The sequence below is a fragment of the Columba livia genome, chromosome 1 (genome assembly GCF_036013475.1).
Source record: "Columba livia isolate bColLiv1 breed racing homer chromosome 1, bColLiv1.pat.W.v2, whole genome shotgun sequence".
In the NCBI taxonomy this organism is placed as follows: domain Eukaryota; kingdom Metazoa; phylum Chordata; class Aves; order Columbiformes; family Columbidae; genus Columba; species Columba livia.
Window position 1 is genome coordinate 6,982,797 of NC_088602.1, and position 15,449 is coordinate 6,998,245.

Below are 15,449 nucleotides of genomic sequence, written 5' to 3' on the forward strand. Positions count from 1 at the left end.
ATAGTAGGCATGTCTCATTCACAGAACTGAATTATGCATTTATAGTTTAGAATATATATTTCCAAAAGTATATCCAGTTTTCTTCCAGTTAATAAAAAACATGGAATCTGTTTTATTGGCTGCCTAACCTCTAATCACCAAGGTTTTACACAGAGTGCCTGTGAGGTCTAATGCTTTGCGAAAAGTCTGGAGAATACACAACACTTGCAAAAAGAGTTAAATAGAGAACCAAGAGTGCTGTACCTGATGTGTTTGACAAATATAGCTAACATTGTCTCAACATATTCTCAGATCCAAACGTTGAGAGCTCACAACCATGACCAGAACAGAAGAAAACCTGGTAGTGCTGTTCATGTTCCATGTAATCCAATGTAATTTTAAGCTTCATCACAAAGCACGATCTTGCTCAGTTCTTCTGTCCCCAGCTGGTTGATTATTTTTTCATCATGCCAATGAATTGAAGTGATTTATTGCATGATTGCTCAATATAATGCTGAAGAAGTGGCTAAAACATGCAGATGGGGGAGAAGGATCAGAAGATGGTGAAAAGCTTGCCTCTGAAGTGCAGCAGTATTAATATAATATGAACCTACCCACTGAGTGGTGTGCATCCATTACTAACCTGTGTGGTGCAGAGCCAAAGTCCTGTAGCACTTTGAATGTGCTTGTCCTTTTACACCTTCCTATATTGCCCTTGATTTCTCTGGACAACCATATTTTCTTTCATTTTACTTATTCCCAGTTTCTCCAGCAGAATTCAACCACCAGCTCTGACTAGGCAGTGGCATTCAAAATCTGCATTCATAGGCAGCTTATGGTATGTCACGTTATGTTAGTCACCCAGAAACTCAGTCATGAGTCACTGTTTTAGAGCCTGGCTTGTTGGCTCTTAAGCAATTTTACTTTTCTGCTGGGAAAGAAACCCCAGTGAGAAGAAGCAAAATTAATCCTTTGTATAATTCTACCTGTCAACGATCTGAAAAAAAAAAAAAAAAGAGCTTGTACATTTTTTTTCATTCTTTACATTTTTTTTCTCTTTGTAGCTGTTTTGCTGTCGTGTACAATTTTTTGTGTTTTTATTTTCTGAACTTGATATTTAATTCCCATGTAGGATGGATATTAGTTCTATGTTAAAACTAGATGTTATGGTCTTAAGGAAAAAATGAAACCTGAAGAGTTAAGGCAGAAAGAGATTCCTTATGACAGGCTGTATAAGCCACTTTTCATTTTTTAATTTTTTGTCTTTGCTATTTAATTTTCTCAACTAATTAACCTTAATGTAAAGGGGATGCTTTGCTAAAGATGCACATACTTTACTATTGCAAATAACAAGAGCAATTAGCTACTGTGCTTTGACATCAGCAGAATATTCTACACAAGGAATAAGGTCCACATTTTTTGAGGCATTTAGGCATCTAGACATGCAAAATTGTCACTTGGGAGAATATTTTGTGAGTGCTGAGGCAGTTAACTTTCTTTGATTTAAGTGGCAGTTAAGCACTGGACTATCTGAATCCTTTACTTAGCATTCAAATGAAAAATTTCATGATGAAACAGGTTCAAATCAAACTGAATTTTAGAAAAAAAAATCAATAAATATTTTTTGAAACACCTTTTTGTTTTTAGCACTTGAAAGGCATGGGGAGAATAGGGAACTGGACGCATCTCTTTCTATGTAAAATCTCAAAGGTCTGAGCATTATTCAGAGTGTGAAAGGTTTAACCACAGCTCCCACATCTGGCTGAGGTGTTTGTGCCCACACGTCCCCTGCTGCCAGAATTTCTCATCACTCCAAACTTTTCAGTAATGTTTTTCCTTAATCCTTCCTTTTGGATCATTTACAGTTTCCATGGAATATGTAAAATTACTGAGCCAAAGATCAAGATCATTCACCAGCTCAGAGATCAAGATTCTCAGCTAGTGAGAGAAATACCTGGATTCTCATCCTGATGATAATTTGTGCAAGTAACTAATCAACTAGAAGTTGAAATTTTTCATCCCACTCTTTTTTCAAACATTAGTCTTCTCCTTCAGACCCATCTTCTGGTATGCTGGGGACAGAGATTTCTCAAATCACTACATGCGTAGAAACAGATTTGAGGTTTTCCACAGTCCAGACCGGTCTTAATCACAAAATGTCAGATAAAATGAAACGTCAGTACTTCATCTACTGCATTTTGTAAATCTAGCCCTCTATTAAAAAAAAAAAAAAAAAAAAAAAAAGTAAAATGTATAATCAGTCAAGCCAATCATGCTTAATAGGAGTCCCAAAGCAGCCTTCAGTAGTGGGTTTGGCTGATAAAAAACATTTCTCTCTGGAGGCAATGTAAAGGCCTTATTTCTCTGTCTCTAAACATAGAAGGATGCTGGCACATCTGAAATGCCACTGCAAAGCAAAAATCAAGTCAGTACAAAATCGGACAGCACAGCTACTTTGCCTGCGGTTCAGCTCATGTCTCCCACCATAGGACTCAGGCGTAAAGGAAACCCAGAGGAGACCCATGGCTTTGCAAAATCTGTTCTTTGCATGTCCAGCTTCAAGGTATAGTTTTTAGTTTCAGTAATCTTTAGCAAAATTTACCTCTGCTTCCCTGAACCTATTACTAACAGATAACAGTTGATTTTTCCCCAAATCACATAAAAACTTAGACAAGAGAAAGACAGAAGTTTTTAGGGAACAAAATAAAACACACAAAAAAACCCCAACAATCAAACAACAAAAAAAAAGACAAGACAGGACATGGCAAGGTGGGACAGAACTTAGCCTGATACATTTGTATCAAATCCCCCAATTCTCTTATACCACCTGGAGCTTTCTTCTTGCAGCAATCCCTACAAGAACTTCTGACCCAAAATTCACCATTTTTTCTTATTAGGAAGATTTTTATTGTCAGATTAGTTAAGTACTTAGTAATTTGTATTTAGGTGCTTGGGCAAAGCCTTCTAGGCTTCCACCTACATCTTCAAGCACCCAATCACTTGTAATAATAGACTCTCTAGGGCTCAGGTGGCCAGTGAGTCACTTAAAACGCTGAGAAAAGCCTGGAAGATTATAGTTGACATTCTTAGTATTTCTGAGGCAGGAAAGTAGGAAAATAAGAAAATTATTTCAGCTTTTCATATGAATCAGAAGTAAGCAAAAGGCAAAGTATGACGTTTAAACTGTATGCAGTGTGAAGTTGTTGCTAACAGCAGTGAGAGCAAATGACCTCAGAAGGTTAGACATATAACAAGAAATCCTCAAAATGAAATGTCACAGGGAAATGCAAGCTAATAAATGCAGAAGAGGAGGAAAATAATAACAGAACACAACTATGATTCTATGAAAAAGAACATCCAGAATAGTAGTGCTAAAAGTGACTTACTGGAGACAGAAATTGGCCAATAAGACCTGAAATTGAAATGTGATATGACAACAAAAAGGAAATACAATTTTGTTGCTCTGATGTACAGCTACTCTTTAATGGGGCACGGATCTGATAAACCGTTTCTGTACAATGCTGTGTAAAACTGCAGCAGCAGCCATTCTCTCAAAAACTGGAAGGAAAAAGAAAGAGTTTTCTAAAAAATGAAGATTTTTAATGCAGGTTTGATATTTGGATAAGGACAGATATGCAGAATCACTAGGAATAATCTGTTGTCCTGGAAGAATGACACAGAAAAATGTAGAAGTTTGTGGGGACAGCAAAAGGCAAGGGGCTGCTAGTCCAATATTTCAGACAGCTGTAAGAATTTTATTTCAGTTAGATTATCACTGGACCAGGTACATTTGAAGTAACCTGGATGATGAGCCTTAGCCTCTTTGGGGTTCTTTGGGGTTCTTGACATAGTGTAAGCGACCATTTGTTGCTCTGAATTATCATCTGGGAATCACTTCTGAGAATTCCCTTCCTTGAATTTTGTGAATTGTGTGAATAATCTGGCTTTATTTCATGGGCCTTAGTAATTGTTCTGGAGGACAGAGCAAACAGATGATCCTTATATATGATCTCCATACCATTCGTAACATTCTAAAGATCAGTGAAGCTCACTGAATAATTTCTTCATGATGAAGAGTGCCAGATCACTCAAGCATTGCTTGTATGACCATGAAACCTTTGATCATCTTTGCTTCTCTTCTCTGAACTATTTCCAGTTCTAATATATATTTTTTTTTACATGAAGGAACCGTAACAGCCAAACAGTGTTCGATATGAAGCAGACCATTGTTTTATGCAACTAGCTCCTCTTTTGTTCTCTATTCCTTTATCTGTGAGTGTTTTCTGTGTATTTTTACTCACGTTAAATGGTTATACTCAAGGAATTCTTTATCTCAGCCCCAAGGTCTCATTCTCCAGCGGCTGGAGTGAGTTGAGTTCAGAGTCCATTTTGCATGTGAAGCTACACATACACTGTTTTACATTTATCTGTATTTACTTTCATCTGCCATTTTCTCATCCAGCCACTGAATCTTGTAAGGAGCTTCTGCAATTTGTCACAATGTACTTCATCCTTTCTACCTTCAACAACTCTGTATTTTCACCAAAGTTTGCCACAACACATTCCCTTTTGCAGGTCGTTTATGAATATGTTAAATAACAGGTCCAAGAACCTGTGTGACTTCACTGCTGACCTTCCTCCACAGAGAGGGCTGATCACTTAGTCTTCCAGAGTTTATGATCCTTCCTATTTTCTTCAACTGGATGCAACTTTCAGGGTTTTTTTATTAATACCTACTTAATTCTGAAAAGATCTCTTTAAATTTGCTGCTTAGCCACTCCAACTTTTTCTCAAGTCCATTGCAACATGTGGTGCGGAAGGTCATTGTGCTTTCTATGTAGTATCCCTCAAAAGTCTCTATGTCGCCTGCTATGCTGTCTCACATACCTTTTTTAGCTTCTTTTTAACAGGCTTTCTTATTTTAATATAGATGCATTTTTTGAAGCTTCACAAAATTGCATTGATGATTTTTTTTCTTTTGTTGTTTATTTGGGGAGCCTGGTCTGTCCTGAAATACCTTTTAAGAATATTTTTTCCAGAAAACATTTTGGCTGTTATGAGGAAAAATAAATAAATAACTTAATAACTTAATTAATTAAATAATTAATTAATGTTTTAATGATCTGCCTGCAAGAACTCAGGGAGAAGCGTGAAGAACAGACCTCACCAAGTTAACTATGGAAGTGGAAGAATGAAAGATGATTTAAAAACACGCAAATAAAATGCAAATAAAATACAAACCATAGGCAAAGGCAGAAGCAGATGGATGGAGATACCTGCAACATCCTGTGGCCCAGAGGATGAAGGAAACAGGAGTTCCTACCCTTCTAATGTCAAGGCTGGAAATAAAATTATTATGTGAGTACTGTGTGTAAAAGAGATAAGAGTCCTTTTGAATCCCTGAGAGTTCTGTTTAACCCCAGAAACCACTTTTTTTTTTAATTCAATCCTGTCTTTGCTGTAGAGAAGCAACCATTTTTCAACATACCAAGGCCATTCCCTTTTGGTTTTGATCAATCTCCGTCTGTTGTCTATCTTACCCTTAGATTATCAACCTTTTTAGGAGGGATTGTTGCTTTTTACAGTTTTTAAAATTATTTTTAATTTTATATTTCTGTTTCAAGGAACCACGTTGTGACTGAGGTTAGCAGACACTAGTGTAATAATACAAATATTCCTAAAATGGGCCAGAGATGTGGGTCTCCTGAGGTGTAGGCCCTGAATGCTCCTTGGAACCTTCTTGGGGATACACATTTTTGCTTTTATTCTTTCTTCAAAGAAACAGACCCATATGCACTGTAAGTAAATTTTTACTATAGGGAAAAACTTAACTCCATACCACCTGTATATCCCCACAAAATCCTGACTAACAGCTTCCACTTGACCAGAAGTGGAACAAATGTTATTAAAAGCTCTATTACTATGATACGCAGTCATGGCACTAAGCGTTATTCCTTCCACTTTTGGTAAGCCAGAATCATTTATGCTCCAGATGTGTTCCCTTTCAGAAAAATGTAACTGGCTCCAATTCCATCTGTTCCTGCTACTGTGGATGTAAAACCCATTTTAGTGATGAAAACATAACCCAAAATAAAAAGCAAAATACAGAGTAAAAAAAAAAAAACAACAAAAAAAAAAAAAAAAAAAAAAAAAAAAACAAGTGTTTAGCCTTAAAGGAACTGTCGCTTTTTTTAAAACCTCACACACTGAGCAAACAAAAGCAAAAGTATCTGTTGATGTAATATTTATCACTCAAATCAGTAATGTTGCCATGATCAAAGAAAATATATTTACCAGTAGGGTGCTGGGTATAGATGTTGTTAGAGTTTGAAAGCAGGAACAGTAAAATATTGAATCCTGAATACAATTTTAATACATTAGACTCTTTTGACAACAATTCTGCAGTCTTATAATTTTATTAGAAATGAAAATATTAATGTAAGAACCAAAAGAATAACTTCTGAAACAATATTCTCTTCTAAAAAAGAGGAGATAAGGCTTTGCAATATTATGCTTTCATGAAAATTCAGTAATTCCTGTGCTATGACAAAACAACAAAAAAGAAATATCTCTTCTTTGAACTTTTGCTTTCATTTATGCAATCAAAAAGTATCAACATTTAATAAAGAACAAGGAACTCTTTTTGAAGGACACATTCAGTTTCTGACTCACCATGGTAGACAAGCCTCAAACAACTCTTTATTTAGTTTTTTCTCTGCTTCAAACACCTTTTCCAGAGAGGGTAAGTGGACGTGCATTTACAGTAGCATTTACATTGCTGGACATGAGGCCTTGATGGTGAAGAAAACTTCAGGAGTCAAAGGGAAATAGCAGGTTTGCCTTTATTTACCTTGAAACATTTATGCAAAGATTTCTCCAAGCCAACAGTTCTGATTTTTTTTCAGCTAAACTGTTTATAAGCTTAAAGCTGGTATTCAGTGAGACTAAGAGAATGTGGAGAATGTGAACTTGTTCTGAATACTATCTGTTGTTCTTTTTTCCCACTTAAAGATTTTGTAGGGAGTCCTCCTGTTTTGACTAACTTCACCTCTACTTGAACCCTATAATAAACTGAGAACGACTCCTCTGTATCATTATTTTCAAGCTGACACTTCCAGTTTTTCCAGATTCATGTTATGCAGTCACTGTGCCTTCATCTTTTCAGATATTTTAACTTCATAAATGTGGTGGGATTCTCTTGTTTCAGCCTTCAGGTTGCCATTGTTCTGTTTCTCTGAGTTTGATCACTGAATGGAACAAGTATTGCATTCATTTGATAGAGATTGATTTTTTTTTTTTTTTTCTTCACAGTAGATTGATGTCCTAGAATCATAACCTTACCGAGCAAATCTGGGGGGAGATTTGACCCCCAGGGTCTAGGCCACAAATTGAAAATATTGAGGCAGCTGCATTGGAAAAACTCAGAGGTCCTAACAGTGAACAGATTGTACTTTCTGCAGTTCGAGCAAGAATGACAGGTGTTTACCATTTGCAAGGCTGGATGACCTAATATCTCCTCTTCACACTTACATTTACACAGGTTGTAGTGACATTAGCTCAATGCTGCAAGGACCTCAACCTAGAACTCAGGATTTTTTGAATCAGAGAACAACCTGTAATCATGACACAGCTCATTTTTTCCCCCTAGTTCTAATAACTCTATAATTTATTGCTGAATTTCATTAGAAGAAAACTATGATCTAGTTTTATTATTACTGCTACTTATGCCACTGAGTCAAGACAGCCAGAGCCAGGGATTTGGCCACACTTTGTCTCTTATTCTCAGTGCAGATAAAGACTACGGATGCTGGTACACTTGCCAAACAAGGACCTACGATTCATGCAGGATTTCTGCAGAGAGTTCTTTTTTCCTTCTGGTTTCCTTAACAGAGTTCATTTCTCCAGTCACAAACAAGCTTGGTGTATCCAAGCTTCAGTGCAACTTTTCCATAGACCATTGATTCCACCATTACTGGGAAAGTTGTTTGACTTCCATTTAAAGTGCCATCGCAATCCAGAGGATTTGAAACAATTTCATCTCCTTTATTTACCTAATTTATCTTGGTTTTACAGGTTCAACATCATTTTCAGTTTTACCCTTCTAATTGTATCTAGATGGTACCACCTCTCTTTTGATGAATCAGAACCATTTTCTTCAAGTTTTTCAAAGCACTACTGTGTCTTTTAATTGTTCCTAAGTCTTAAGCCTTCTACTCTTTTCCTCTCTCTTCCAGATAATTCCAGAAATTAATGTTTGACCATGCATTGATTGTACAAAGAAGATTCATTTCCTTACACAGTAAGAGTGAAATATTCTAATTCTGTTTTCAGTTGATTTCACAACCATAGTTCTTTGGGAAGAAAATTTGACGTCATCCACTATAATTACATGAAAATAACTGTAACTGCCATAGTACCATAGCCATAGTATATGTTTTTCTTTACAATACTCCTGAGGAACAGCACTACTGAAAAGCTAAATGCTCTCCCAAAACTACACAGGGAGCCCTTGATATTGCACATACTTTATACCCTAAATCCTAACCCTGAAATAGAAACCTAACCACCCTTCCTATTGTAGCATACATAGCACGGTTAAGGAAAATTGTGTGTCATGAAATTTCCACGACATATAATCATGCCTTATTTACTTCAGTCTTCACTTCTAAGCTGAGCCCTCAGGAATCACAGACCCTGGAGTTAGGAGAGAAAGTCTGGAGAAAGGAAGACTTTCCCTTGGTTGAGGAGGATTGTGTTAGAGATCATTTAGGCAAACTGGACACCCACAAATCCATGGGCCCAATGGAATGCACCCATGAGTGCTGAGGGAGCTGGCAGATGTTATTGCTAAGCCATGGTTTATCATCTTTGAAAGGTCATGGAGAACATGAGAGATGTCTGAAGACTGGAAGAAAGCCAACACCACTCGAGTCTTCCAAAAGGGCAAGAAGGATAACCCAGGAAACTACAGACGAGCCAGCCTGACTTCCATCCCTGGAAAGGTGGTGAGCAGCTCATTCTGGATATCATCTCAAAGTATGTGGAGGAAAGGAAGGTAATGAGTAGTCAACATGGATTAATCAAGACAAAATCATGCTTGACCAATCTGACAGCCTTCTATGATGGCATGACTGGCTGGGTAGATGAGGGGACAACAGTGGATGTTGTCTGCCCTGACTTCAGCAAGGATTTTGACACTGTCTCTCAAAACATCCTCATAGGTAGGCTTAGGAAAGGCAGGCTGGATGAATGCATGGTGAGATGGATCAAGAACTGGCTGAATGACAGAAGTCAGAGGGTTGTGATCAATGGTGCAGAGTCTGGTTGGAGGTCTGTTGTTAGTGGGGTTCCTCAGGGGTCAGTATGAGGTCCAGTCCTGTTCAAGTTGTTCATCAATGACCAGGATGAAGAGACTGAGTGCACCCTCAGCAAGTTTGCTGATCAGGCAAAACTGGGAGGAGTACTTGATACAGCAGAAGATTGTGCTGCCATTCAGCGAGACCTGGACAGGTCAGAGAATTAGGCGTAGAGGAAGCTGATGAAATTCAGTAAAGGCAAGTGTAGGATCCTGCACCTGGGGAAGAATAACCCAAGGCACCAGTACAGGTTAGGGGTTGACCTGCTAGAAAGCAGCATCACAGAGAGGGATGTGGAAGTCCTGGTGGACAAAAGGTTGACTATTAGTCAGCAATGTGCCCTTGTGGCCAAGAAGACCAATGGTATCTTGGGGTACATTATGAAAATTGTGACAAGCAATTCGTTAGAGGTTGTCTTCCTCCTCTACTCTGCCCTGGTGAGGCCACATCTGGACTACTGCACCCAGTATTGGGCTCCCCAGGTCAAGAATGACAAGGAGTTCAGTGAAGGGCCCTAAAAATGGTTATGGGTCTGGAGCATCTTTCTTATGAGGAAAGACTGAGAGAGCTGGGTCTGTTCAGCCTGGAGAAGAGAAAGATAAGAGGGGATCTCATCAATGTTTATAAATATCTCAAGGCTGGGTGTCAAGAGAATGGGAGCAAACTCTTTTCAGTGGTACCAAACAATAGGATGAGGGCCAACAGGCACAAACTGAAACACAGGAAGTTCCATCTGAATATGAGTAGAAACTTCTTTACTTTGAGGTGCCAGAGCACTTGAACAGGCTGTCCAGAGAGGTTATGGAGTCTCCTTCTTTGAAGATGTTCAAAACCCACCTGGATGCACTCTTGTGCAACCTATTCTAGGTGTACTGTCTTTAGCAGGTAGGTTGGACTAGATGATCTCCAGAGGTCCCTTCCAACTTCAACCATTCTGTCATTCCAAGCTCACAGCAAATAATGTTCTTGTTAAATGTGTACGTTGCATGTGTATAACTTTAATTTATCCCTTAAACCAAGACTGTCATACTCTTAACCTTACTGTAACTAAGGAATGGATAATTAGATGAACCACAAGATGTGAAAGAGGGAAAAAATCAAAATTGGGTTACTCCAGGAACATGGTCTTACTCTTCCGTAGTGATGGAGAGAGAGAGGCAAGCCTGTTTGTCCCTCTCTACCATTTGATGGCATCACATCCACTATAATTACAGTGGATGGCAGGAACTTACAGTGAGTTTTTTGTAGCTGGCATCAAGTCCTCTGCAGTTTATTGCCTGCTTATGGGAAGGCTTCACTTCATCGAGGCAAACAAAAACTACTGTGGACCATTCCCAACGTTGCCTTGGCTAAAGTCTATGAACGATGCATTTTGCCAAAGTTAAAGAAAGTGGCAATCTCAGCCTCACAGATAGGGCTCTGTTATCTCCAATCTCTATCACAGCAGTTAACCTAACTATCAGATTATTTTTTTCTCTTTAAGAAAAAAAAATATTGAGAGTATCATGCTGTTAGACTGAACACAAAAGTTCAATTAAATGTTCAAAGGCAGAGTACACAATTTGCTCTTCCGGCTCTTGCTGGTTTAAAAATAAAGCATGTTTTCAGGTATAACTGATGGTTAGTGTAATGTTAAACCTAATACTACTTCTAAGTGACAGCCTGTCAAAACCATATAAACCTTTAAAATAAAATGAGTGGAACTGAGCAAGATCATGATCAAAAAGTTTAACATATTTATTTGTAAATATACCTTTTTGTATGATCATCCAAACTAGACAGTAGGCAGGGATAACTTTCACTAGACCAGGTTGCTCAAAATCCTGTCCAACTTGGTCTTGAACACTTCCAGGTATGGGGCATCCACAGCTTCTTTGGACAGCCGGTTCCAGTGCCTCACTACCCTCATGGTAAAGAATTTCTTCCTCATACTTTATCTAAATCTCCCCTCTTTACATTTAAAGCTGTTACCTCTTGTACTACCAGTGCATGCCCTTGTAAAAAATCCCTCTCCAGCTTTCTTGTAGGTCCCCTTTAGGTACTGAAAGGTTGCTATAAGGTCTCCCCAGAACCTTCTCCAGGTGGAACAACACCAATTCTCTTCATGAGAGAAGTGTTCCAGCCTACTGATAATCTTTGTGGCCCTCATCTGGACTCATTCCAACATGTCCATGTCCTTCTTACATTGGGGGCCCCAGAGCTGGATATACCTCAGCCTCACTCAAGCTGCTCGCCATGCTCCCTGTGATACACCCTAGGATACATTTGGCTTTCTGGTATGCAAGCTCACATCAGTGGGTCACATTGAGTTTCTTATCAACCAACACTCCTGAGTCCTTCTCCTCAGGGCTGTTCTCAATCCATTCTCCACCCAGCCTGTATTTGTGCTTGGGATTGCCCTGACCCATGTGCAGGACCTTGCACTTGGCCTTGTTGAACTTCATGAGGTTTGCACGGGCTCACCCCTCCAGCCTGTCAAGGTCCCTGTGGATGGTATCCCTTCCCTCCAGCATGTCAACCACACCTCACAGCTTGGTGTTGTCGGCAAAGTTGCTGAGGGCACACTCAGTCCCACTGTCCATGTCACTGACAAAGATGTTAAACAACAACAGTCCCAATACCAACTTCTAAGGAACCCCACACATCACTGGTCTCCAGTTGGACATGGAGCCATTGACTGTAACTCTGAGTGCAAACATCCAGCTAGTTCCTTATCTACTGAGTGGTCCATACATCAGATCCATGTATCTCCAGTTTAGAGATAAGGATGTCTTGCGTGAGTGTCAAATGCTTTTGCACAAATCTGGGTAAATAATGTCCCTTATCCACTAATGCTGTTAGCCTGTCATAGAAGATCACCAAATTTGGCAAGAATGTTTTGACCTTAGTGAAGACATTTTGGCTGTCACCAATTACCTCCTGTTATTGTGTAATATTCCAAGTTTAATGAAGAGTCTTGAGCAGTTTGGTTTCCATGATTCCACATTGTACTGAGAGCAGGTCTTCAAAAGCCTATGGCCATCACTTGTTTGTCTACATCTCCTGATGTTATTATCGCTCACATAGCAGAACCACAATTTTTGGGAGAATCTGCAACAAAACAAACTAATACTTTGCATAGAGATACCCTGAAATGCATTGCTTGATGTGTTACTGGTTAATCTGCTGAGGCACCAGAGAACAGCTATCTGCATTTATCCAGGATGGGGGAACACAGCAATGGGTAGATATCATAGTAAGTGCAGATCCAGAGTTATGTGGCTGCCTTTTAAAAAGGACAGCCATAATCATCGGTTTTGTTTTTTAACCACTTGATCTTTTCCTTTCATTTCTTCCTTATGTTTCTGTGAGTTTATTAAAAGTTGTTTACTCATCTGTAAAACTTGTTATTTATTATATGAATTTGAGTGCTGTGAGATAACTATCATAAGAGCATCCAGCCAAGTTCTGTAGCAACATCTACTTACAAAGCTTCTTGATTTTTCATATAGTTATTGATGGGTTTGATTTATTTCTTCTTCTATACCACTTCCAATAAGTAAAATCCCATTCTTAAAATGTTGTCAAATGAAAGAAATGCCATTTTAAGAAGGCTGAGAATCTGAAAATGTAAGTACAGTCAGTAGCATTTAGCTAATATCTTCAAAAGAGCAACACAAGGCAACAAAGAAAGAATTTACTTGCTGGACCACTCTTTGAAGGCACCTCAATACTCTTTCCCCACCAGCAAGCTCTGCCAACGCATGGAAAAGAGTTTTAGGAACATATCACAATGCATATATACAAAGGGATAAGTGCTCTTTTAATGACCTGTGGTAGTGACAAATTACTTCATGCTCCTGCCTAAGTTCCAACTCAGCTTTAGCAGTCGCTGCATTAGAGAATATCATCAAAGCTTCAGGCATTTCATAACGAAAACTTCACTGCTGAGCAGGAAGTGGCCTTTTAAAAGCCATATTCCCCCTTGATCTCTGATATCCAAATAAAAGATTTTTTAAATACCTGGATAGGAATTAGAATAAGGTTTGGAGTATAAAAAAAAAAAAGTCTTATTTTTTTATCCTCCAAAATTGTAAGTTAAGTTTGAATAGAACTTGTCACAAATCATGAATTTTAGTGATGTAATGTGAGTTTTACAAATTACACACATGAATATCTTTTTTAAGAGAAAATTTTATTTTAAAACTGAATTAACTCACTGTAAATGATGCAAAGAGCATAAAAACCCCCACAAATGATTCTTTGTGTTTTGATGAGTTAAACTGAAAAAAAAAAAATCATTTGGGATCAATTAGAAATAAATTTGAATATTTTGGTATGTTTCCTATCTTCATTTTTCACAAACACAAAAAAATAATGAGCTCAGTAATTTTTGTGTTGTATAAGCTATTCCCTCAGCTTCTTTTCTCTCCTTTTTTTAAATTTCCTTTCATTTTACTACATTTCTTCCAGATTTGTCCCTTTTGCTGCTTTTTCTGCCTCTCCACTCACATTCTGCTTTTCTATGCAAATAGAAGTGAAGTGCCTCAGTCCAACTTTTTGAACTCTCAGTTTAATTTAGGTTAGATATCAGGAAAAATAAGCCCTCCACCACATCCCTCTTCAAGCACGGCATTGCTGCTGCAGTACAATTACATTATGTAACTGAGGTTGCTAAAAAGCAGTTAACACCAGAAAAGAAGTTTCTGAATAATAACACAGACATAATAACATTGTGCTGACAGATTCTGATTGACAGAAAGAGACGGGTCTTGCCATTAAGAGAAAACATGAAAGCTAGTGAAGATGACAGTGGTAATAATACAGTAAAGCTCAGCTTCTGGCCCTTCAGAGATGATAAAATTATGTGACTTTTATAGATATATATATATGTATAATTCAGAGTTGAAACACTTAATCTAATTAACTGCTTACCCTTAAAGGAACTCAGTACTTGTATTAAAGCTTTATCACTCTATTTTCACCTGCCTTTCTGGAGTATCAAAATATTCTGGAAAGAGTCAAGGAAAAAGATAGTTGGTTAATCCCTTGATAGTCTTCCAACATCAAAGCAAGACTTCCTACGTGGCCCCAAAAGAAACCTAACAAGAGGAATATCAAGAAGCCAAAACCTAGACTATTGCAAAATTCTTTAAGTAGACATACATGCATGTGTATACACATATAGATAAATGAGCATCGTGTCTCTGATCAGTTGTATGCTTACAGTTGCACGTAAGTGTTGTCTTTGTGTACTCATATCTACCAATGACAGGCAGAAATGGCTAGGTGCTGGAAAATGCCATTTTTCCACTTCCTAAATGAAGTGTTCTTTGTGTTGAAGCAACAACTCCTTACTAAACTGAGATTATTTTAGACAACTGATTGGCAAATTTGATGCACTCTGCACTCTATTGACAAATCACATTCACACCTGCCCACATTTTATGCTCAGCACTATTTTTGTCAAGGCATGGAGGTGTTGAGTTATATTAAATAGTGTCTTTAGGATGGTTGTAGGCACACTCAGATCCATTCCCCATTCTATCCACACAAGAACCAGCATGCTATTCCTTTCTGCCTCAGTTTTCACTTTCCTTATTCAAAACATGCCCCTAAGACCATGGATTAACTCTCAATATGTATTTGAATAACACCTGTCACCAAAATGGCTCACTTTCAGCTGACCCACTACTCCCTTATATCTTTAGAAAATTCTGATATCCTGAATATTCTGGATTTCCTTGAATATTCTGAATATCCAAAATACAGCTATTGACAACTGGTCTTCAAATACTTATTCCATAAAGCAAACCCATAACATAAACAAAGGGCTTTCCAGAAATATACTAATCTCTGCTTCCCTCCTTCCTCAACAAAAGGTGAGGGGAGAAAAGATTGTCTTTGCAGTATTCTCAGAGTGCCAAATAATTCTGGGTTATGTGATTCCAGCTGGCGTATGAGTTACAAACCTGAAAATGCCCCTCCAACAGCTGCATCTTGTTAGAACTAATGGAGCACCAACATTTCCTTGTATTTTTAGCTGGCCCCTCATGCAGTTGCAGCTGAGTATCTTTCCTGATGTGATGCTTTTCATTGCAGAACTCACTTAACTGAGGTACAGTCCTCCATTTT